We start from the raw sequence: 26,104 nt of genomic DNA, 5'->3' as shown, positions 1-26,104 counted from the left end.
CACAAATGCTTCAGTATGAATTTAAATAGATTTTTGTTGTTTTGTAGATGTATTGAATATATTTAAGGCAAAAAACAAATTCACAATTATGATGTACCACCCATTGCCTGATTCTTACACAGAATGGTATTTAAATTCATTGTTAACATTTTTGATTTTCTTTAATTCAAATGCACACGTCACTTAAAACAACAACTCATCCGGTTAAAAGGAGCGTAGTTAAAATTGTATGACCTTGTTCACTGATTAGGTGATAGGAAAATTCGTATTCACGACCAAATAAACAAGAGGCTCCCTGGAAACTGAGTCGCTTAACTGGTTAAAGTTTGTCTTTCAAGTGTAATATATTTACCAAGGAGTTGTCCAACAGCTTGGACTCATGAAGACTTTGGTAAGACTTGTCACAATGATTATTTCAGCAATTGAAAGTTTCTTTCTTTCTATTATATTTTTCAGAATATTGACTGAAAACTGTAAACAAAAAGTCATTTTTCATCTTTCAAGGGCAATAACTCTTACAAGCAGTCGTCTGACAACTTTGATCCCTGGAAGTTTTTTGTAGGCCTCATGATATGGATCATTTCAGCAATTGAGAGAATTAGGCTAAACCAAACGGTTTTTGATATGTAATGTGCAAAAAACTACTGTCTGACTTCTATGTTCTATCTTTAGTAACGGCAGCCATGTTTTTTTGACGAATAAAAAATCCCCACATCCATTCTATGCAGGATAACCAAAGGAATATTCATACCAAGTTATGTTTCAATCGGGCAAGTAGTGTCAGAGATTTTTGAAAGAAAAAAAAACATTAAAATAGCAAAAAAAAAAATAATAATAATAAAATAAAATAAAATAAAATAAAATAAATAAATAAAACGTTTGTGCAAGATACCCTAAGAAAAATCTGTGCAAAGTTTCATATAATTCTGCTTTGTAGTTTCAGAAGGGAAGATTTTTGAAAAATTGTTTACAGAAAACGACGACGACGGACGCCAAGTGATGGTAAAAAATCTCAGGTGAGCTAAAAATCATACCTACCCAAAGGCCCTTCTCAGATAGTTCAATACTCCTTCAAATCTGAGTACTAATCTTATTTGCATTATATTCACTAACTCCATAAGAATCCAAAGAGATAACGGTATATACCTGGATCAAAACGTCTTGTTCATCAAAACAATTTTTTGAACAGCATACCGTGATTTTCATCAACAAAAATATTGTAAAAATATTTACTTTCTTAATTGTACAGTCATATGCAGGTTATCTCTTTTGATAATTAGACAATTTTTAATCTCGGAATTTCGCTCAAGTTAATACACGTTAAGCGCTTGAATTGTCAGCATTATATCCTGACATAGCAAGTCAAGATATAATGTACCTTTGTCAGTATTAGATATTGAAAACGTTTTTAAAAGAAATCATCCATAAGGCATTCTACTGTAAAAGTGATAATTATTACAAATTTATCGTTTTTTTTTTCTAGTTTTACATTTTAACATATTTTACCACTAAAGGGCATAAAAGCTAAAGCTCTTATATCGAGCAACAGACCACCCGTTTGCTAGTGGTTTTTTTTCTTAGCAATATGTAAGGGACACTTTACAACAAAATATCAGAACTCAAATAGGTACTAATTTGCAACAATTTCCTAGCAGACCTGTTTCTTTATATGTATCAATTTAAATTTCAACAAGATGGTTAAAGAAACTAGATCATTCAATGCCATAAATCGACATATTTCGATATTTTATTGGTAAATCTTAAATTAGAGAATGGCTACCGTTCATGTATCCACCAGAACTAGACACGAAAGGGATTTCTTGCACAGACTTTTATCTCATATTCGGGGTATTAATCTCAGTACAAAAATACATGACTAACGAAACGATATTTATTGTCAAATTAAACATGACAAAATTATAATGGGTTAAGTGACGAAACTTGCAATCAGTCTTTCTGCATTTACGAATACAAAACTATCCGAATGACAATATTAGACATATCAACATAAAAGATGAATGTATAGAACAGAAAAAAATACTGTAAAAGTACTTTTGTTTGCGGAATACTAATTTTCGTGATTTTCGTGGGTAGGCAAAACAACAAAATATGGCTGTGTATACTTAAAACTAAAAAACCACGAATTCAGGAATCCACGAACTTGTATTTCTTCCCCAATCTACGAAAATTGGTGTCCACAAATAAAAGTAATTTCAAAATAGAACGTTTTAGGGACTAATTTAAATTAGTGAACATTCACATCCTGTCTAAAGAACCCTTCAGTATTAAAGTTATATTCGGAGACGATTTTGATTTTAAAATTACAAATTTCCCTTAAGTGTATTGTGATCTACAAGATTCCTCAGCATATGTTGTCTATGTTTCTCAGTTACTATGCTATGTCAGAGCTGCTTGTTGCCCCAATTCTGATTTCAAAATGCATCATATTAGCCTGTAAGACAGTGGGAGGTTATGCAGGCTATAACAATTAACAAATTATTGTAACAAGCCCAAATTTTGCAGTTTTTTTTTTCAACTTTCCGGTTTTAGTATTGATCTTGCAATATTGCTGTATGGAATTTTCTTCTCTTGATTAATCATTATTACTGTTGACTTATTGGTTTTGCACTTTTATTGTTACCCTTTATTAATGGACCGTAAGTATTTGAATTTGAACTATATTTTAAGATACAGATGACATCAAAAGTTTCTTGCATATGATCCTTAATATCTCCCTTTACATGCATCAAACAATGATAATGTACATATTACTCGTATTTTGGAGTTGTGCGTACAACAGGTTTATTTTCGTTGCAGGTATCAAACAATGACTTTTTATTTATTTTTTTTCATTAATGCAAGTGCACAAATGTGACCTAAACTTCATATAAAATTGAGCGCTATTAGTGGCTCTGAAAAGCTTTGTAGTCAAAAAAGCATGATGATTCCTGAATATTTCTTAAAATGGAAGAAACTTTATCAAATAGTGTCTTGTAAAACAAATACATGTACGCGAAGTATATCAATATATTTTTTCAAGTTCCATCCAAAATAGCAGACTTGCTTTTGCCATGTTTAGGCATACTTATAAATCAATATACAATAAACAGCAAAGACTTTACACCAGAATATTATAATTGTTTAGAAAATTAGTGTATCGACTTTCTATGTGTAGTGATCCTACTTTCTGTTTTCCATTGGAAATATAACGGCAATTACTTTAACAGCGTGTCCTGGTTTATTTCGTAAATATGAGGAAAGTATTTGACAATCTCTTTGTTATCTCTGTTTTTGTGATAAATGCGTCTGATTACGTCATCATCATTGATGCAGTGCATACTGACCTCAATCGTCCACTTACTTGCAAACAAATATCGCTCTCTTTATCACACAAAATGTAAATACGTTTTAGATTTTAAGGTGCGTCATAAGCTTAATCAGTAAGATGTTCAAAACGTCATGTATATTGGACGGATTAGTATCTAGCCATTACCGATAAAAATCCAGTTAGTCCGTAATAATTTGTTCTCCACCTAATATCATATCGACATTTTAACTGTTATTCAAGTGAATATTATAATTGACGTGGCCATTTCATAATGGAGACGAAGCAATACGAATTTTAACCTTTGACCTTAGAAGCGCTGAGAGTCTATTTTCAGTCTTATATTCTATGCAACGGTCATATAGAGTTAAACAGGCCTAGTTGCGTATCTTCTTTGTTAGAAACGAAATTTTATATGACCTTGACAATTAGTTAAATCCATACACATTTTTATGTTTCTGATGGGCCATCAGCGTAAGTCTTTCTAGTTTTGTGTTATAGAATTCATGGAATAGGCTCGTTTTAAAAAAAGTTGTTGGTCAAAAATGACATGTAGTATTCTATAATGGTAAAAGTAGTACCTGCATGGAAGACCAATGCTCCGGAGTTTTTAATTGAGGTTATGTGTAAAATATTCATGCCATCTGCGGAGAACATATACATCAAACTGTTATAAGAATAATGACATATCTATTAATAAAGCGTCTCTAGATTAATTATAACTTCGTCCTCTTATTGGCTTAACATGTTTCATATTAAATGATTGCCACTTTGTTAAACTCGATCATCACTTTGATACGTATAAATAAAAGAAAATAAATGATATTGTTACGTAAGTTAGGAAAAAAATCCTAATACGCTGTAAGTGTATCAATAAATCAAGTTCCTTATTAATTTTGCTTAGGTACAGACTATTTTTTATTCATAAACTTACATGTTAAGCGATAGTTTAACCAAAAAATGGACATAATTCAAAAAGGAAACTTTACACCTACTTATTATAATTAACGCGACAGCTTTGATCTCCCCATTGTCCACAACCAATTGTGTAGCTTTTTATTCAGACATAATCGAATTTAGCTCTCAACTGAATTGTTTCTCTCTCTCTCTCTCTCTCTCTCTCTCTCTCTCTCTCTCTCTCTCAATTATTCATCATGCTCATAACAACTACTCAGTTTGTTTGTGTGTGTGTGTGTGTGTTTTCACTACGTCTTCCAGATAAAAAAAACACTGTTAGATAAATGGGATCAATATTGATTTTGGGGGTTAAAATGTCTACTTTTTTGGTGAAACAATTTGTCAGTTATTCTTCTGTAATCTTAATGTCTATAAATTCTAATTCATTTTGTTTATAATGAGTATGTAATTTCACTGTAATAATGAGCCCTTTAAGGAACTGTTGTAATATGCAAAGTATTTGACGAATTCATTAAATGTACTACAGACCGTGCAAACGACGTTTTAATAGAATGAAGGTATCCGGATTGCAAAACAAATTCATATCATAGTAGCAAAGATAAAATGCTCGGTGTAGTCCTCCCTTGCACTATTCGAAAACGCATAGCGCATGTACGTTTTCATTTTCATATTTCGGGCTTACAATATACTTGTCGGATAGTTTGTAAACTGCAAGTAGAACGAAAGCGCGTACTGAATTTGTATTTGTTTAAGTACTGTCGAAATAACTGGATTTTATTACTGTTATAAGGTTCAATTTTACACAAACTTATGAATTATTCATATTGTACTTGTATCTCCAGCTCACACGATAGGAATAAGTTGTTGTGTTTGTACTTTTTACTAAATATTTTGAATTTTTGGTTCGAAATATTGAACCTGGGAAACAAAATGATTGAGTAACCTAATTGCCCTGCAGATCTATTAAAAAATCAAAAAGCAACACTCAAAGATATTGCAGAAAGTGGAGGACTAGAGGCAGCAGAAGACTTTGTCAATGGCAATTTAAATCATCGGAAGAACAAAAAAAGTACAAATTGCCATTACAGGCAGATCTGCTGTAGGAAAATCAACATTTATTAGTTCGTAGCGTCACGAATAAAGAGAGTGGGTATGCAAAATCGGGATATGGAAACACAAAATTGAAGCCAACATCTTATCATCATCCTTTGAATTAAGGGATTGCCAGAAGTTAGAGTAACAAGACTAATTTAAGGAGCGACACCTTCTGTTAAACAGGTTAAGTTAGAAATTAATTATATGCTCTTAACTTTCGTAAAGCAAACTATTGGTATTGGCGAGGATGACAACTGGCTAGCGGGTGCACTAATACGACTAAACATATCTTTTTGCTTTGTCCGATCTAAGATTGATAATGATATAAAAAATGCCGAGGCTGATGGAATAGAAAAAAAAACGAAGTCATTCCACTGATACGATTACAACTCAGCTCAACAGAATTGAACGACTGTAAATTATTTCTCATCTCTAACAAGAATACACTTCTAGGAGACTGGACAGATTTTTTTTTATCTTACGCAAATTAGATCATCGAAGGGAAATTTTGAATCATATATTGAATATATGCCTGCGATTACAAAGTTTGTTCGAATCAATTAGAAAAAAGTCTTAATTAGAGGATTCGGAAAGTTTGCCTCGCTGGTGCAGGAGTGGGAGCAGTTCCAACACTGGTGCCGCCATCGATTTTGTAGTTATTGTGAACAAGGTTGTGCACTTTCGAAACGTTTTTGGGTGAACAAATTTAGATCAGACTATAGCTGAAAAACTAAAATCTTAGCGATTTTTATGTGAGTGAAAAAGCATTGCTCCTATAGTTTTAGCAGAAATACCTTAAGTAGGGGCTATAGTGACAGATGGCTTATTTATTGACATTGACTTCCCCGTGATAGAGTCGATCATATCGGGAACAACAACAACGACAATAACTTATAGGCTGCTAATGGGATTTCTCGGCGAATTTTATGAAGACGCCTTGAGTGTTTATGCCTTTCTTCATGACAAGCTTAAACAATCAGATTATGTTTGACTGGTGCCGAACTAAAATGCTCTTTTCGGGTACACTTTTGCATTACAAAATTTGAAATTCTGAACAATCTTATTATATATTCAATAACCAGTGGGAGCACATTCTCCGTACAAAAGCGTTTAATTTTGGTAAAACAATTTAGTCAATTCGTGTTCAAAAACAAAAATTATCAATAGAAACTCATAGAGATTTTTGGCGATTCAACAATATTCGCTGTTTTGTTATAAAATGACATAAGAACTTAATAGATTTAAATGAAAATAACCAATAGTCAAAATGAACATTTCAGAATCTTGTTTGATTACCGAACAACAAAATCTTTCTTAATTCTAATGTTTGTTTACTTTTCACAACGACTTCAATGTGCAAAGTTAACTACATTTTGTAACCTTCTTTGTGACAATATTTATGCAAAATCCACAAATTAAACTCATATCGAAAAAGAGCGTTGACGATTTTCTTGTCCATTATTTAAAAAGTAATCTATAAAATATAAATTACTTTTACCTCATTGACAGAAGGCAACGCAATTTATAACAGCACATAATGAAATGATCTTGTCATATTCTCTAATCGTTTTTATATCTTAAACACCTTTATAACAGCACATAGTGAAATGATATTTTCATATTCTCTAATCTTTTTTTATTTCTTAAACACAAATAGATTTTTAAATTAATCTGGGAAACATGTCTTTTCATGTATATTTTAAACGCCTCTAGTACAGATTTGCATATTAACAATTCGTTATTTCAACATCTGACATTGACAAGTAAAGTTCAATTAAGTTTCCTATAATTAAAACATTGTTGATCCTATAATGTTAAATTTCTTGTAAATGCTATCTTATTCAATTGCAAACACAACAAACAAGTCTTAGTTTTGGTTTAATCATTTAAAAAAAAGGTGTACAAGAGACGACCTTTTACACCACTTTTTAAAGTGTTTGTCATATTTACATACTATCAAGCAAGGTACTTTATTGGAATCCCGGGGATGCTTGATAATGTGAAAACATCAAAGAGGGATAAAGAAGTTAACATAAAATTTAAAGGACACTTACCCGACCGGTGCACCTGGTCCATGCTCCTAGTTTTTTTAGTGGAGTACGTTACATTACTCTTAAAATGTAAAATTGTATTTATATCGCTCTGTATTATTTTGGGGTTTCTTATTGCATTTCTAGAAAAAACTATAAAACTACACATCTAACAACAAATTACAGAATTAAACGTTTGAAATGCCGATGCCAAGTCAAGACCATTGCGGTATCAGCTACTTGTTGATGTAATATCTATTTTATCAGTTATATTTTGGACTTGACTTGATTATGGATCGTCGAAGTGTTCGATAGTTTTGCTGTTACCCTTATTTGCATTTTTATTGTTTATTTAGTACCTATGTCATTGTCAATATTTTCCGTTACACCAAGACGATCGATCGATTTTTCCTAGTCAATTAATATGGTTTATCCAACAATGTTTTGATAGCTGGTCGTGTGCATAATGAATGCATGAAAATGGTAAATTTTATTATTTGAGTTAGAGGACCTCAAGTCTACAAATAGTATTTTAATTAAAATTATGACTTTTCTTAACGTTCTCAACAAAATAACAAGGGATTCCCTATTGTGTTATTTTAACACCTAACGGTATGCTAATGTAATCAGTTTCAAGTATTACGATGACATTCAGTAATCCACAAAATATAGTTCCGGCAAGGGAGTGGTCCTGTGCGCTGTGGATATTATCTCCAATAACTGCCACTGATATTTTTTTTCTTCAGACAATTATGTTTACTATAACGACTACATATTTTGTACATGCTTCAAGGCATTGAAGTACATGTGGCGACGTTTATACAACTGCGGGCATCCGTTATTCCAAGTAGCATTCTCGGTCCCATTGGTTTCATGAAGAATCTTATATCGTCCACTTAGTGTTTTAACTTGCTGCTAATGGTGTGTGTACTTCAAAAATACAGTGGCAACTTTTTCGCTGTACCTGTATATAATGAGGTTTTGTGACCAGCTGCAGCTGTACTGTCTTATGACAGTTCCCTCGTCTTCGTCCAAAGCCTTGCCTTGGTCTTTCATCCTGGTTTGGCTGATGTCTCTTTTGCATGTACATCATACCTATTCTAATTATATCCATATTTCCTGAAATATCTTTATTAATAAAAGTTCTATGGGCTAAGTGTATCATTCCATCAGTTTAAATAGAAATGAATGCAATATGCATGTTTTTGGATATGCTTAGGCATGTGTAATGACTGAATTCGATACTGTAATTATTTACTTAATCACCTCTCGATCCAAGCAAAAACAAAAAACATTCGATGATGAATTTCAAGCCGAGCAAAGTGACGTCGCCAATAACAGGCAGCAATGTCGCAGTTTCCTTTTTTTATCTTTAAATTCTTCAAGACCACGAATACAGTAAATAAAGAAATCCGGAAACCCCAGCTGTTTGACAAAAAATTGTTTGCATACACTACGGAAAATGGCGTCAGTATTTTTAAAAAGTGATTTAGATCATATTTTGTGCTCTGTGACTCAAAGTTATTTCGGTATAATTCAATTCTAAAAAAAAAATGATTTTTCACTTCGTATAGTCTTTAAAAATAACTTTAAAATAAATCAATAACCCTTTTTCGTTTGGATTCGTCAAGTACGACCAATTGGTACTATACGCACGGAACATGTTTAAAAAATTAGATTTATGTACGCATCTTTCTCCGCTTTTCCATTGATTGATTAAGAATCTTATCCGCCACGGAAAAAAAAAGCTCCAATTGTATTATTGAAATCGAAGAATGGCCTTTTATACGAGGAAAGGCATTCATTCCTTTTTTAATTGTTGCTGTTAGTAAGATGTGTCTAGTTTTGTTAATGTCACCTTTTATAAGTGAAATATCCCCGCCATGCGTGGAAATTTTTTGTATATTTCCCATATCCGTACAAACTATGTCACATACCCGCTAAATCTAAAAAATGGATATGATTACACCTGCTCTTTAGTTTGAAAATGAAAAATAACGTATGTTGACACTCTTCGTGATCACGTATATATATATATATATACAGTCTAAAGGAATCTGCCAACCAGCAAACTTAATGGGTATCGGATCGTCCAGTCATGACGATGCAGCACAAACAAAAATAATTATATAAGTCTAAAGGATTGTACAACGATACCGATAAATATGTTAACACACTATAATAAAGTATATAATGGGCAAAATTTTCAGTCAACAAATGACCTTCTTCAGTGCCTTAAATAAATTGAGTGTGTATGGAACAAATATAAGAATAAATAAATGCCTTAAAAAAATTGAGTGTGTATGGAACAAATATAAGAATAAATAAATGCCTTAAATAAATTGAGTGTGTATGGAACATACACACTCAATTTATTTAAGGCACTGAAGAAGGTCATTTGTTGACTGAAAATTTTGCCCATTATATACTTTATTATAGTGTGTTAACATCTTTATCGGTATCGTTATACAATCCTTTAGACTTATATATATACAATGCAAATTCCATATAAAAAATAACATTTAGAAAAAAAATGTCACCAGTCTGTCAATAAATGGTAACATGCAAATATTGTGTATAGTCCAATCACTCATTCTACAAAACACATCGTACATCGCACTATCCTATAGGCTTATCACTCAATCACGACTCAAGTAAGAAAGATGAATGTTATAGAAACTATACATGTGTGACAGTCGTGGTTTTGTCATATTAAATAATGTGATTATCTCTCTTTTTTACACATGGATTAGAAAAGTGAATATAGCTTTTATAATTTACCGGTTATATAATTAAAATTAGGTTGTTTTACTTCATAATTTAGTATATTTTAGTATTATGTGTAGAAAGTTTCTACACTTTAAAATATTCCAAATGACCTATACCGAATAAGATGTTATAGAAAAGCTGGAATATTATATCAAAACATTTCGTATTGTCAACTTGGCTGGTTCTTGAACAGTGTAATGTTGCTTCAAGATTAAAGTTATTACTACGGAACTTAATGGCGCCATCATGAACTCATGGATTGTTATGACATGCCCATCAGCATCATAATAACCAATTTGTTTCATAGTTTTTCTCGTTTCTTTTTTATCTATCGCGGACGTGATGTTCAATAAGCAACGTTAACTTATCAATTGTCTCCTGAATAGCAGAGGACGCTTACTCTATCCATGCACAAGACCTATTATCCAAGTTTTAGAAGAGTCCAAGTTTCTCTTTTACGTTTGTTCCTCTGTACGTGTTAATGTGGTTAGCTCATGTGTTTTTTTTTTTTTGTTTTCTGTTTCTGTTTCTTGGTTTTTTTTCTGTTTTTTTTTTTCTGGTTCTTTTTTTAGTGCATGATCAGGTGATAGGAAAATTTTGCGTCCGAGATAAATTATCAAAGTACTGAAGTACTGAGTCAATGAAGCCTTCATAGTTTGTTCGGTTTCTTACTGCACAATCACATTTCTGATCATAAAAACGGATTGTAATATTTTAAACTAGGGAAATTAATATTTTTTACCATTCTTTTTTGTTATATTTGTCTTCAAGGACCGTTTATTAGCTGAGCAGCCATGACTTCTTGAGTTGACAAGACGAATGGGGGAAAATGACTCACAACCTTTTCTTACTTTTCACACACACACAGATTTGACGATACACATTTAAAAATATACATGTTAATTCACTCTTCCATTCTTTTTTGCTTTTTATGTCACTTCACTGCATAGCTTTTGCTTCTGTTTATCATAGAATTGAAGCAAATATTTCTACAGCTCCAAGTTCTCCCTTAGTCGTACATGGACAAAGACTCTTTAGTTAAACACTGTTGAATAAATTTGCCAATTGTGCTGTCTAATTACTTTCAAAATGAATTATGACCATACAATCAGGGCAGATCATCAACATAGTAGTTCACCCAAAACCAAGGTTCTTTCACCTCTACTAGAGTTTTTAATAGTCATAAAATGGAGCAGTCCCGAGAGACACAAAAAGGGTATTCAAGACTGTGATAGAAACAATCTGTATTTTCATGTCATTCAAACAACTTGTACCTTTCAGTATTAGTGGATCCCATACATGTGTTTAATGGCTTAATCAGATAACTAGTAAGTCCATCCTTATTAAATGCAAAGCTGTCAAAATATTCTAAATAAACAGAAAATGAAGACTTTTGGTAAGAGTAATCAAGGGAACCAAGGTTATAGCGGTAATCAAAAGAACGTAATCCATGGACAAAGACCGGACATGGAAAACAGACATGCACAACAAAAAACATAGATTAAATAAAATCATACATACAAAGTAACAAAAGCAAATGAGCAAATCGGACTCCAATAAAAACTGGGAGCATGAACCAGGTGCACCGGTAGGGTAAGCGTCCTCTGCTTTTCTAGAAACACCCACCGAGGTGCTCATAAAAAGTCACGTCCGGGGTAGACGAAAGAGGAAAGGGAAACTATGACACATTGAACAAATCAGTTTTCATGGCGCAGATGGATACACCGTGACCATCCACGAGTTCATCCACGGGCATAAAACTTTTGTAGTGATGACTTCAATCTTGTAGCAACATAACCCTGCTCCAGAAGCCTATTTGTTAGAATTCTAGCGCGATATAAAAAGTCTGCATAGTCTCGGCAATCTCTGGCATAACGTATGAGTTGTGATATGAACACTCCATACGCAGGCCCTGAAGGGTAAATAACATTTTTACTATCTATTCTAAACTTAGACAAAAACAAGGACCTTACACAGTTTTCAACACGTGTTGTTAATTGTAAATATGTGTATATGTATTTAGATGACAAACAATGATATGAATTTTTCCATTGAAACTAGATTTTTGTACTGTTTACAAGTAACACACTGTAAACAAGTCTTATCTTGAAAAAAAAGATACCCAACAAAGTAATATTTGTTCTTTTTACTTTTAATTTTCTACATTTCATTCTGGAAATAACTGCGTAGGAAAAATAATACATGTTACAAGTATTTGTTGGTACATATATGTATGTACAGCATGCAATAACTATACTTAAACTATTGTTGCATAAATATAAACTGATCCAAAAAGTTCAAACATTCTTAAGTTTGTAAGATGAATATAATTATACATTACACAGCAAAAAAGGGTAAATTATCAGGACTATGAGCTCATGATAGATTCATACCTATTAATCATAAACCAACAGAGTACAAAGAATATTTTACAAATTTTGTACATAAATAATATAAAAAAATTAAACAGGATTAATACAGAAGATTTGACATGATGCTCGTCTGTTAAGTTGCATGCGGTGTGACGCGAAAGTACCGTTAAAAAGGGTTAAAAGGGTTGACTGGCAGAAAAAAAAAGGATTCATTTTCCCTTCAATACCAAAATATATAAAACTTTGTCTCTCAAATACTATTTTCAGCTATTTTAAGTCTACATCTAAAAATTGTCAGGCAAATTAAAGAATATATTTAGATTTGTCATGATGCTGAAAAGGAGAAATCCAAGATAGCGGGATGACGCGAGTGTACTAATTGGGGCTACAGATACAGAACTAAATATCCATTCTTTCCCTCAAGGTAATCAAAACGTTTTCGCAAATAGTATCTGTAATGAAAGAATTGTGTCTACATTAGGGAATGCTTTCGTGCAGTAACCCACCTTATTTAATCAAACTATTTCCCGTTTGGTGTCTCCTTCAGCTTCAGAAACTTTTCTTCTAAGATCACGTGAGATATTCATACGCATGAGATGGCCGGTGACTGTAACAATATTTCACCACGTGATCAACAGTCCGGAGAAACAAGTCATCAAATAGTGCGTAAATATTACACGGATTTCTAAATAAAATGGAAGATGCCAAATTTCCCTTGCATGTTGTTTGATTAACTATCAATTTCATGGTTATTTTACTCCTTAAGTTTCCATTTCACGTTTCACTCTTTTCCATTCATAATTGTATTGATCGCGGATGCATGTGAGTGCTACCGCAAATTATGATATTTAGCAAGATTTTCATGTAATGCCTAGGTAAATTTCAGCCAGGTGGCTGTCGTGGCTTCATTGAAGAAAAACGATGGCACCTTTTCTAACAGTTAAAGTCGTCATATTAAATTATTCGAATATAAAAAAGTAAATGTTGTAACGACTCTATGACAAAATCCATAATAAAACTTACGATTTACATTTGATATATGTTTACAGTTTATCCGATGGAAGTTCAATTTGCAAGGTTGAACATGGCTGAATCTCATTTACGTCATATTTGATCGGTTTGCTTAAAAATTTATTTTATTATCTAATATTTAATGACATTACTTAATTTAATATTGTTGAATACGGAGATTATGTAAGTACTTCCTACAAAATCAGTTTATGGACAAAGATTTTGTTGTTATTTTCCCGACGCAGTCGGTATAATTTGGATTTTACCCTTTGACCATGAAGAAGCTCTTCCATGGAAACGCTACTCACCTAATCGCATGTAATTATTCTGTTTTCCGATTGGCCAAATACTGATAACTTAATGGTATTCGAAAAAAACTGTATCGAAAATTGAAATTGCGTGCCATGTGTTATTTTCTTGAATGAAAAGTAGAAAATAACAAGTAAAAAGAACAAATTTTACTGCGTCGGTCATCTTTTTTAAAAGATAGTACTTGTTTAAGATTAATACACTGAAATACTTGTATTGTGGACATAGCCCAAATAGACTATCGGTTCTGCAAATGATCCTTATGTTTTAATTACTTGTAGAGGAAATATAAACATTCTTAGTACTCTAGACAATGGTGAGAGTTATTTGTACGTCGGTGACTATAGACAGTTGAAAATAGAACATGTATAAACTGTATGAGCAGAAAAGTATAAAAAAAAACCCAAAAATAACGTACAAAAAGAACACTAAAGTGGCAAAGTTTTATTAAAATACAGTTGAAACGTCACGCAATTGCCAAAACATGGATATCATAGAACATGCACGTCAATAACCAAACTTGTATTGCATGCAACACATTATCAAGCAATCATTATTTACTACTCATGTGGTAGTATGTTTTTATTATTCGTGATTTTGTATCGATGTTTCATCAAGAAGACGAACTTTGGAATATTAAATTGAATTGTAATGTCCTTTCGTTATGTATGATAAGGCCTCATGCTCTGATAACCCCACCTGTGCCAAGGACTTGTTTCATGACAGAAGGTACCCATAACGAAATTGTAGTAAATGAACAACTCATACTCCATTAAAATTGGGAGTATGGACGGATTTCACGAATAGCATTTAAAGTTTTGAAAACGAAAACTATTTAGATATCACGGGTTTTTTGGGTTTTTTTAAAGGACGTCATTATGTAAATTAAGGATCAGTGCTCACTCATTAAGAATTTAAAATGTCAGAAATTCAAAAATTCGTATTAATAGATCTCAGTGTTAGTGGTTAAACTGTACAAATAATAAAGGTTACAGACCACCAATTCAACCAATGAGCATTTGGAACGTAGGCAAAAATAGTCCTACGCAGAAATTACCCCTGTTCCTCATAGTGCTGTGAAAAAAGTTCTCATCTTATTTAAAAAATTTAAACAGTTTCTGAAAGGAAAAACATTTCTGTACATTTTATAGGTGCATTTTGCTTCTTGTGATGTGAAGCCTAATCTCCATAATGATTTTTAAATGTACCCCTATCTTGTGAAAACACTGGGATTTCCCATGCTATTTATAGACCCTTCACTTCCGGTGACCAGTACTGCACTGCAAGTCTGCTAACCCCACATGCCATTCTGAGGATTGTGAGCTGGCATATGTAGAATCATGCTGATATATAGTCATCTGCAGGTTAAAGTTAAGGTAAAGTCCAGAGAAGCCATTGAATATTGTGAAATTAGCATAGAAGCCTATGGGAAGTGGAATTAGTGGTTTTTAGCCTTAAGCTGAAGCCATGGCAAAATGAAAAGTTTCTTGAAATAGCTTTAAACTACTTGAAGATCTTGTTAACTTTGCCATGACAGGAATACACTACAAAAATCCTTCAAAATATGCATTTTTTTAAGTTATAGGTCCAAATTATGGAAAATTGGTCTTTTTGGCTGATTTTTATGTCCTATCTTGTAAAAAGTGTAGAAAATTTAGTAAAAATATCAAATATTAAACTTTGAGGGCTATATTTACCTAAATATGGTAGTAATAAGCACTTGAAATCAAGTTTTGTGTAGATTTGAGCAAAAATTAGGTTAGAAATGAGGAAAAACTCACTTTCATTACTGCGGTTAAGGCCATATAAGCATTCCCCTATGGCAACATGGAAAATCCATTATTGAGCACTTTTTTTGCTTTAGGTGCCCTTTACTGGTCATGTTTTAATGTGAAAACACTGTATTTACAAATTTAAAGCCAAATATATCACCTTTTGTGAAAATTTAAAGATTTAGGATTTTTGACATGTGATCAAGAAAAAGGGGGAGGCATGTCAGAAATAAATTTTTAAAAATAGACCAATTTCTCAGAAAATGATTACTTTTAAAACTATTTCTTCATTAATATTGTTAAAAAACAAGTTGTGGTTGATATTTTTTATTTGAAAAGTCAGAAAAAGTTCTTTGCAAATATTTAATGCATTTCAGTATGGTAGAATATTGTCACTTTTTTGCTCGCACAACTTGGTTACCCTATATTTAAAAATCAAATATTTAAAAAAGTGCTTGTCACATTTCACTGAAACTTTGCAGATGCATTCAGTATGTGTGTAGGAAGATACCTGTATAGTTATTAATTTTTTCTAAGACAAAAAGTGACTCTTTAGGTTACAGACCACCAATTCAACCAATGAGCATTTGGAACGTAGGCAAAAATAGTCCTACGCAGAAATTACCCCTGTTCCTCATAGTGCTGTGAAAAAAGTTCTCATCTTATTTAAAAAATTTAAACAGTTTCTGAAAGGAAAAACATTTCTGTACATTTTATAGGTGCATTTTGCTTCTTGTGATGTGAAGCCTAATCTCCATAATGATTTTTAAATGTACCCCTATCTTGTGAAAACACTGGGATTTCCCATGCTATTTATAGACCCTTCACTTCCGGTGACCAGTACTGCACTGCAAGTCTGCTAACCCCACATGCCATTCTGAGGATTGTGAGCTGGCATATGTAGAATCATGCTGATATATAGTCATCTGCAGGTTAAAGTTAAGGTAAAGTCCAGAGAAGCCATTGAATATTGTGAAATTAGCATAGAAGCCTATGGGAAGTGGAATTAGTGGTTTTTAGCCTAAAGTTAAAGATGAGCGTCATGTCTTAACTGAATACTCCCTTTATGATCATTTGAGAAATGAACTTTTTCAGTATATCTATACCACTAGTCATAACTTAGATAATTTAACCTTGATGAATATTCAAAATATGTCCGACTATTAACACAGAACTTGTCTATTATGGTGAAAATCGGTGAATTTATCAGGAGCTCCTTTAACCTAAGAAGAATATGCTTTGATACTCTTATTATTTGATATATATGTGTTTTTTGTTTTGTTTGTTTGTTTGTTTGTTTGTTTGTTTTTTTTGGTTATGGCTCTGATTCTGACGAAAGCTAGTGATGATAAAATGATTTATGAATACTACTGTGTAATGTGTAATACTTAATTACATTGTACATCAATCATTGTACTTGATATGCACTTTATGGGCCCTGTAATTTGGAAAATAAAATATTCTACAAAAAATATTCTATTCTGTATATATGAAAATTCATCGTTCATCATTTTCTCCCTTTTATTGAGCTTATATACATGTATCTCATGCCTCAGAAATTTGCAAATTAATCTTTCACGCAAAATAAAATACCAAACAATTCCCCCCTCTCTTTTACTCCCTACAAACTACCATATTTTTCCACCTCAAAATCCCCCCCCCATTTGCAAAACTTTGACCCCCACCTCCACAAAAGTAGTTTCAATCTGTGTATGGTAAAAAAATCCTTAATACACTCCCCGAGGGGGCTCTCACAAACTGTGCGCGTGATGATAACAGGGGTTCATTATTTAACATAACTGATGTTATTACCACATGTAGGGATATAGATCAATTACATTGTATTAATGACCCTGCAATCAAAAGAAAAAAAATAGGAAAATTTCATTATCATTCTAGGTGGATATCATGCCAAGAAATCTTCTGATCTACCATGCATCTACGACATCTACGACATGTACTTATTATCTTTCCGGAGTCAATAAAAGTTGATGTCCTATCCTATTTTCCTATATTCCTATAAAATATACTTGTTTGGATCCGCCACTGATTAACAAAGATCCAATTAAAAGTAGTTGACCTCTAACCACTTATCAGTACCTGTTTATTTCTAAGCACCCAGTCGTTCACTACATATCGATATATTCAAATTGTCTGTTTATTTTAGACGCATAGTAAACTATTTAATGTTTAGGTAGAAATGAAAACCCTGTGAGACTATAAATTTTCATGTGTCATAGCAATGAAATATAAAGAGGAATGCTGAAGCTGTCATCAGATATTTCATGCAGGGCCTGGTGGATCCAAAAATTTACAAAAAAGGGGGAGGTGGGTACGATCAAGAAACTTATATAGAGAAAGGGGTCCCATGCTATCATTTGCCACTTATTTTTTGGGCCAAATGAGATTTTATTACGGTTACCGCCATGTGACATCGGAAGCCCAGAGATGACAAATAAAAACGAAACTTCGCTTAGACAATAGCATAGGAATTTTGATTATGCAATTCTCGGGATGGTGTACATGTAGGTTTGTGGTTTGGTGATATTGCTTTTTGTACATGTAATAGTCATTATATTAGGCTACTTTAGCCATGTGTGAAGATAATAGAGCTGCAGGTGCTCCAGTTGCATGGCTAGTATTTGCACCATGCAGACATATTTGTTGAAAATATATTCTAAGACTTTGGCGTTTATTTTAAAATACGTGTGTTTGGAACTAGGTACCTATGGAACCAAGCACTTTAAAAGACACATAGGTGTCTATGCGATAACTTGTAGGACGTACTTGAGCTATAAAGCTCATCAACTGGGGAATGTAGCTTTCTTTAGAGGGACATGTATCTAAGGAGATGATTTATTTCAACAATTGTGGCAGCTGAATTTTGAATGATTTGGCAGACAGTTTTGACCTGGAGGTCGATAAATTGAATTTTGATTTCAAAATTTAGAAACTGGGAAAGGATAATTGCAAGTATTATTTTGTTGTTCAATTACCCGGTATGTCGGAGAGTTTTGTGTTCATTCATTTAGGTGTTCCGTGTAAACCGATATCGACACCGAGTTTAATATAAACCATTTACAACAATAAGCTTGTGTTCAGATACGTTTGAATTCGGTCTCCTTATTTTCTTCATATCCGGCCCAATTTTTGCAATTTGACGATTATTTGCGGCGTAAAAATTCAAACAATCAATATAAATTGATTCAGTACATGAGTACTTTGATTTTTAAATATTGTATTATTTTTATTTGTTCTACCAATTAATTCTGTATGTGATTCTTAATCGTGATCAGATTATAGATTTAAAATGCTACACACGGCATCATAGGGCGATTTAGATAAGTGGCGACAGAATCATCTTTGCTAATGTAAACACGGAAGCTCATTCATTCCCTGTTCTCTGCAATGTATTATGAGTCATCGTCTGGAATCAACAAAATCATCGACCATTTTTGCTTTTTGTTTATCTTTAAGTGTTCTTATTCTTTTCATCGACGACTTCATTTTGTCAAATACTGAAGGTACTTGCAGTTTTGGTAAGCCGAATTTGGAAATCCCCCAAAACCTACGCTGTTCTAAAAATAAAATCGATACGACGATAGCCCACAAAATGGCGTTTGTCTATTGAAGTACATGTAAGTTTCGATTGATGAGCGACTTGTACATTGACCCACAACCCAGCTGCAAATATTTTTTTTCATAAACCTGCATGCCTGCCAAGTTTTCAAGCTAAAAAAATTGAAAGATTAATGAGAATAAAAAATACGAAAGACCATAGCCGGCATAGGAAATTTATACCCCAGATAAAAAGGCAAATTTGTTGCATGTAGTTTCAAAATTGGGTGAGTCAAATGGTTGGCACTATTAGACCTGTGGCTGTGATATACTCGATTCATCATTGGCATCACATGTATAACTATTCTCATAATTCATATTTGTGCATGTACATTATAATTGTAACAGGAGGGGTTATATTTTCAGCACCGGAAGTAATGTGGTTTGGTTTTATCGAATGTCCTGTTTCGAGACTATTTGAAACCCAGAAAACTTCAACCTAGGAAATTCTATTTCATCTCAAGATTTAAAAAAGAAGGTTTAAGCCATGGTTTGGGCGTTGAATGGTCTTTTTTTAAAAGTGTTCCTAAATATGTTTTATAATGTGTTTATTGACCAGAATAAACCAAAATAAACCACACAACCGCTTCAAAACAGAAAAATCAGAAAATATCTAACCACAGACACTAAGTGATGGGCAATGACAGACGTAAATCTTTGTGAGCTATTGCTGAACGACAGATACTATGTGATGCACAAAGTGGTTCTAGCCCATTAGTATTTCATGTTACTTGGGTTTGGGTTAGGAAACATTATTTCTGATGTATTTCTCCTTTATAAATTAAATAGAGTTCGTTCACAGGACCTGAGTCTCTGCCCACGTAAGTAGAGAAAGACTGACATTTTATATTCCCTATTTAAGAACAAAAATGTGGGATGAAAATACAAGTGCAGAAGAGCAGTAAAAATCCTAAATATCAAAAAAAATTATCTCCCCTGATTACCTACCAAAATCCCCGGTAAAGCTATATATAAATACAGAAATGGTGCATAAAAATTGCTCCTACCTTACTAAGTCTGTAGAGACTGCTGTGGCTTCGTAGTGGAAAAAGCAATTAAACTGCAAAAATCATCGCTTTATATACTAAAATCAATATAGAGGAGTAAAAATAAAACCCAATGGAAAATTACTTTACTAAAGGATTAACCAATCAGAAGTAATAATAGAAACTTGTTATGCCTCGTTTTAACGATACGAGCAAGTTCACATCGTAACATAGAGTTAAATGAAAAATCCCGAGAGTATTTGGAAAACTCGGAACATCAACTGGTTAGATTTTGAAAAGGGTACCAGAAAAATAAAATGGCATAATCTAGATGAAAGGAGGGAAAATGTACGATAAACTTTAGAAAATGATACCGAAATCAAATGAAAATACAAAAATGTATAGTTAAAACTATATGAAAAACAGGTATAATTAACATCCCAAAAACTGACTCCGTCACATAATATATCTCTGGGATTGTGATAGTCCAAATAAATATGCTGTCCTGAAGGGCTAATTTTTATTTTGCTTTGTTGCCTCCTTTCAACCTCTGGGATCTTAACTGATATGAACAAGTTTTGTTCATTGCTTTGTTTGGGTATTTAAATTATTAAGAAAAACAAGCTTAATGTGATCAAGGAATGATTTCTCACAGAAATTGGAATTGTTCTGGTGATGTCATAATCTAGCATCCCTTTTGTTCCTATGGTAAAATGTTAAGTTATTCTTTAACCAAGACGATTTTATTTAGGCAGTGGCTGCATGTCCACGCATTTGTGGACAGGGAGCCTCTACAGGCTAATCGTCTACACATCCAGTTTGAGTTAATAACTCACGGAATCATGTCGGAAATAATTCATTTACCTTGGTAAAGTGGAAATTGTGCGATATTCTTTTTATGCAAATATGTACAAAATGATACAAATATAATTTAAATCATAACTGATGTAACAAATAATGATAAAAAATCACTCAGAATTAATATAAAATACACATTGAACAAACTTGAAAGACTATTTTTGCACATTGAGAAAGATTGCTTTGGCACATGATTCAGTCTGGCTCATTTTAAATCTTAATGCTGCCATTCCAGATGACAGATGTGAAACATATCCATTCAAACTGGTCCTTTTTTGTAAAAACTAAAATTTTAAGAACATTCAATGAGTTTTTGTAACGTGTGATATTTATGTTATCAGCCAAGATTTAATTATTTATTTTTAAACATCTGGTAAAGATGATGCATCCACTTTGGCACTAGTCATCATAACTTGTCTTCTTTGAGTTAATGTAAATTAAGTTTAACTAACATAAAACCTGTACATGAAAACTGATATGTTCAATGTGTCATAGTTTTCCTTTCCTCTTTTGTCTACCCCGGACTTGACTTGTTATGAGCAACTCGGTGGATATTTCTTGAAAAGCAGAGGACGCTTACCCTACTGGTGCAACTGGTCCATGATCCCAGTTTTTAGTGGAGTCCGGGTTGCTCATTTGCTTTTGTTACTTTGTATGTATGATTTTAGTTGCTTTATGTTCTAGATTGTGTATGTCTGGTCTTTGTTCCTGGATTACATTCTATTCATTACCACTATAACTTTAGTTCCCTTGATTACTCTTTCAAGCACATGGGCTTGCTCCCACTATCAAATATGCAGTCAAACTAGTATATAACACGAACAGAAAACTGTTCAGTTTATTAAATGTAAACACAGTTCGTGATGACATTAATAGTCGTACATTGTCGGATAAGTTTGACAACATTTTGGTAACGAATCAGGCATTTTGGTCACAATTCTGTATGTTGTTTACGCAAACCAGATGTGATGATGATTAGCCTGAAGAGACTCCCCGTCCACAAATGTGTGGATGAGGAGCCACTGCCTTTAATTTTTTGGTGATTTTACTGTTGACTCTTGTACTATTAACATGTGCATGTACCAGCAACCTTAAAATTGTTGATTAAAGCAATAATGGGATTGAGCTAACATTGAGGATTTTATTTTTAATATAACTAAGAGGATTGGACAAAAGTAAAATCATGCTCTTGAAGTCCTCTAATTCAATATATGTAACATACAAGAAAAGAATGATAAAAGTATCATTGTGTAAGAAAAAATATTTTCAGGCAAATGGCATAAAATTTGGAGATGTGGTATGAGTTAGCCACCATAAGCCAACCAACAAACAATTTACATGTACAAATGTAATTTCTACAGGTCACCTCATGGTCTTCAATTATGAGCATTACTCATACCATAAGTTTTGAATTGCAGATTTTTCTATATAACTTTAAGACTTTCATGGGCTATCCAAGGTCAGTGTCCTAGCTACATGTAGGGCAAAATGGAGGAGCCCTGCGCCCTGTCCCTATCACACCCACTCTCCTCTGCCCCTATTGAGTTACCCCTTAGTGCCTGTTTACAATTATCTGAATGTCCCTTTAAGATTACACTTTTGTTAATAAATTATCCCAAGCCAATTAAGAAGTGTCACCTTCATTAACTACATACTGTCGTAATTAACCCTCAGGTAAACCTCAGGTAATTATCAGTGATCAATCAGCTAATCAGGGTTATCAGATGATAATTTAATTTCAGAAGTAACACAGTTTTTGATTGGATCAAAAATACAATAATGTGTTTATATTTTCACAAAGCACTTGTCAACTGAGAAAGGTCTTTTAATAAGGATGACATGCATTTATTAATGCTGTAAAACTTACTCAGCTTGCAAAATATGATGCAACATTGTCCATTCACATATTGGCCCAAAAAGTTGGCAGGTATGTAATAAGAATACAAACCTACAAGAAAAGAAAAAAATGATGGAAGATATTTCTGACTTTATGCAAACATAAATCTTGAAAAAACTAAAATCAATGAAAAAAAAAACATGCTACATGTTATAGTGCCTTCCCTGCGTCCCTCAGTTTTCAAATCATAGCTAGAAGACTGCAAGGGCCAGTATAAACTTTTTTGGCTTATGGTACTTGTAATTTAGCATTACCATAAGAGTTGATCCTTTTTACAATTTATATATGCATTGTACTTGAATTACATGTACTTGTAATATGCATTATGATATACCTGTATAATAAGGAAATATGTTCAATTTATGTTTGTATATTGTGTTATGTAAAACAATAGAAAAGTATACTATTTATACAGTAGAACTTCAATGTGTCGAACTTGGAAGAGTCGAAATCTCAGATAACTCAAACTAATTTCAAAGTCCCTGCAAAATTTCAGCAGTGTATTTGAAAAAGTCAGGATTACTGGTATTCACTGCAAAAATATCATCAAGTTAGTGATACATGTAAGTATTATGAAATTTGCCTATTAAATCAGATTTGGTTGAATCTTTGTGAAGTTTGGCCATAAACTGAGATTCATTATAGTACAGGATGAAATCTGCTATTAAAGGAGAATGTCAGGTTTCTGCTACCCTACCCACCCTAGATGTATGTGCCTATCATAAACATTTTTTTAACAATTTTGGCTCAAGCACTGTTAAGGTCTTGGTTGTTTCCCCATGAACTTAATGTAAAATGTTTTTGAAAAATAAAATGATATCCCTACCTACTTACATGTACCCTACATGTATTTTTTTCTTGCTGGTAATAAGACTATTACTTTTTGTGGTCTCACCTTAAAACAAGTACTAATACATGTAGTGTAGTTCTTGAGAATGTCCTTTTCCATGTAGAGAGTTGATTACATGTACTTTTCTCTTTTTTAGTAAGACAACTGACATATGCAAGGTAACATCAGTGATATTCATTTTTAACTTGCCATCCTCTTATGATTAGTTTTCTTTTTAATTGGGAAATTTTTAATAATGGTACAAAAAATTGAATTACTAGTTAAAATCATGAATTTATCTCACCTATAAAACCAAAATCAAGCACTTGGAAACATGCCTACAAATGTATATGCTCAATGAACCCCTTTTTGTGGTAGGTTTGTGAATTACATGCATCATATCCATCAATGCAATAAACCAACCAATGCAGGGTTTGACATTAACCTTTTGTGAATCTTGCCCTATTGAATAAATAGAAATAAAGGCAAAGCAAAGCAAACAAATTTTTGGCATAGAATTTGTATAAAAAAAAATGAGCTGCACGAAAAAAAATTTCAAACTTTTTTGGGGAAAGGGAGTACTTACACCAGATCTGCCCCCTTTTAATCCACACTTGATAAGATGTATCTGTATGCCTGATGTTACAATAAAAAAAAACAAGGTTATTGTTTACATTTGTGAGTACTGGTACAAAAGTGTAAATGTTCTTTTTTTTCATTACAAGTATATCGTACATCATGAACATTTTATAATGTATAGTGTTGGTTATTGCAAAAGATCATTTTTCTTCACAAGTTAAGGCTCAAATACAATAAAACCAGACTAAACTGGTCCCTTTTTTAACTTTTGAATTTGTTTAGTTTAAAAAAATGACAGGTGTTTAATTTACCAAGGTTTATGTAATACAAAGGGACTTACAAAATTGTCTGGTTAAAGCATGTAGGTCTCACTAACCACTTTCAACGTTTCCATTACTTTACATGTTAAAAAAGTAATTTTCAAAGTCTCACTGTGGATTCCCAGGACAAAGGACATCTTAAAGTTGCATACCGTTGCGTAGCTTGGAAAAAAAGGCTTCCAAAATCATTATGCTAATGGTTACGATGATAGAAATTCTTCACAAAATTTACTTGAATAAATAATACTGAAAATCCACATTTTTACCTGTTCTGCTAACTGACAGCATGGAAGCAAATTACTCACACATGTAAACAATATTCATACACTTTTGTAGTTAATTACATATATGATTTTAAAGTACACATTCTCAGCTTCATTTTGACTACTTTTAATCATAATACACACAAATAATGCACTTACAATGCATATGTCTAGGTTCAGTGTGTTTTTGGTACTACATAGGGGGGTGGCCATTTGACCCGGAAGTGGTTAGTGAGACCTGTATTTGGATTATTCAGTGTAAGAATGCAAAGAGTGCAAAATGGGTAATATCAGAAACATGCATTTTAAAAACCCAATGATCTGACATTATAATTTTACTCTTGAAATGATGCTTTCTTTATTTAAAAAAAAAAGAAAAAAAAACATTATTTGTTCTCTGTGTCACTGTATTTGCTCAGGAAATTTTCAATGAAATATTAGAAAAAAAAATAGAGAGTTATCTGCCCTTGAAATATTCATTTTCAGTGCTTTCCAACGAAATTATAACTCAATTTAGCAACATCATATTGAAAGTTCTCTCCTTTTTCTTTGGTTCCAATGGTGCAAATAGTCAAATAACACTTTCAAAATGGTGTGTTTATTCATACATATATAATGTTTCACCCTCTGCCAGATTTTTACAGAGACTGACACCTCAGGGTTTAGTTTAGCCAGTATTCACTGTATACAATGCATTTATTCCTCATACATCGACATGTAGTTCACTGGACCATTCTCTTGTGTGACCTTCAACTTACTCAGAATATCTCTGTATGTCTATTTCTAGGAAAATTATCTATTTTTAAATTCTTGGGAAAGTAGATAATATCACCTAATACTTTAGTTTAAATTTTTATATAAAGATCGAACCAAAAATGCTTCACATCATTTTCTTTTGACACCAGCTATAGACAGATGTTGACAGATTTTAAGTTTTTTCATGTAAGTTCAGGAAATATATGCATTTTGAAAAAAATTTATGTAAATAACAATATAATAATTTTATATATGACAAAATTTCAAGTAACACAATGTTTTCAATGCTTTAAGTTTAATGTATGGAATTATGTTTTTAAAAGATTGGTGGGGCCTAAAATTCTCAGAATATTCTTCATACTTTCAAGAGTAAATTATTATGATCAATTAGAGTTCA

At 32.6% G+C, this 26,104-nt stretch overlaps 1 protein-coding gene and 1 long non-coding RNA gene across 5 annotated transcripts in view; one reads left to right on the top strand and one right to left on the bottom strand.

Annotated features, from left to right (window-relative positions):
* The first annotated feature begins 251 nt into the window (after positions 1-251).
* The window catches only part of LOC148613862 (baculoviral IAP repeat-containing protein 7-like), a 38,094-nt gene continuing 12,241 nt past the window's right edge, over positions 252-26,104 (top strand). The window contains exons 1-2 of one of the 4 annotated variants that reach the window (XM_088587510.1): positions 252-391; positions 938-1,016. The gene's annotated coding sequence lies outside the window, so the exon portion shown is untranslated. Of the gene's footprint in view, positions 392-937; positions 1,017-18,953; positions 19,240-26,104 lie in introns of those variants that run through there. The other 3 variants (XM_088587511.1, XM_088587513.1, XM_088587509.1) reach the window with 3 other exon arrangements.
* LOC148613863 (uncharacterized) lies at positions 20,036-24,427 on the bottom strand. The gene is made up of 3 exons (XR_015923496.1): positions 24,376-24,427; positions 22,931-23,011; positions 20,036-20,279 (listed from the first exon to the last, which is right to left on the bottom strand). It is a non-coding gene; the product is annotated as an uncharacterized LOC148613863 (long non-coding RNA).

This window comes from Perna viridis, chromosome 6 (genome assembly GCF_037379345.1).
Source record: "Perna viridis isolate PV_CMFRI_1.1 ecotype Kerala chromosome 6, ASM3737934v1, whole genome shotgun sequence".
In the NCBI taxonomy this organism is placed as follows: Eukaryota; Metazoa; Mollusca; class Bivalvia; order Mytilida; family Mytilidae; genus Perna; species Perna viridis.
The sequence above is the reverse complement of the archived record's forward strand: the minus strand, read 5'-3'. Positions and strand labels throughout refer to the sequence as shown.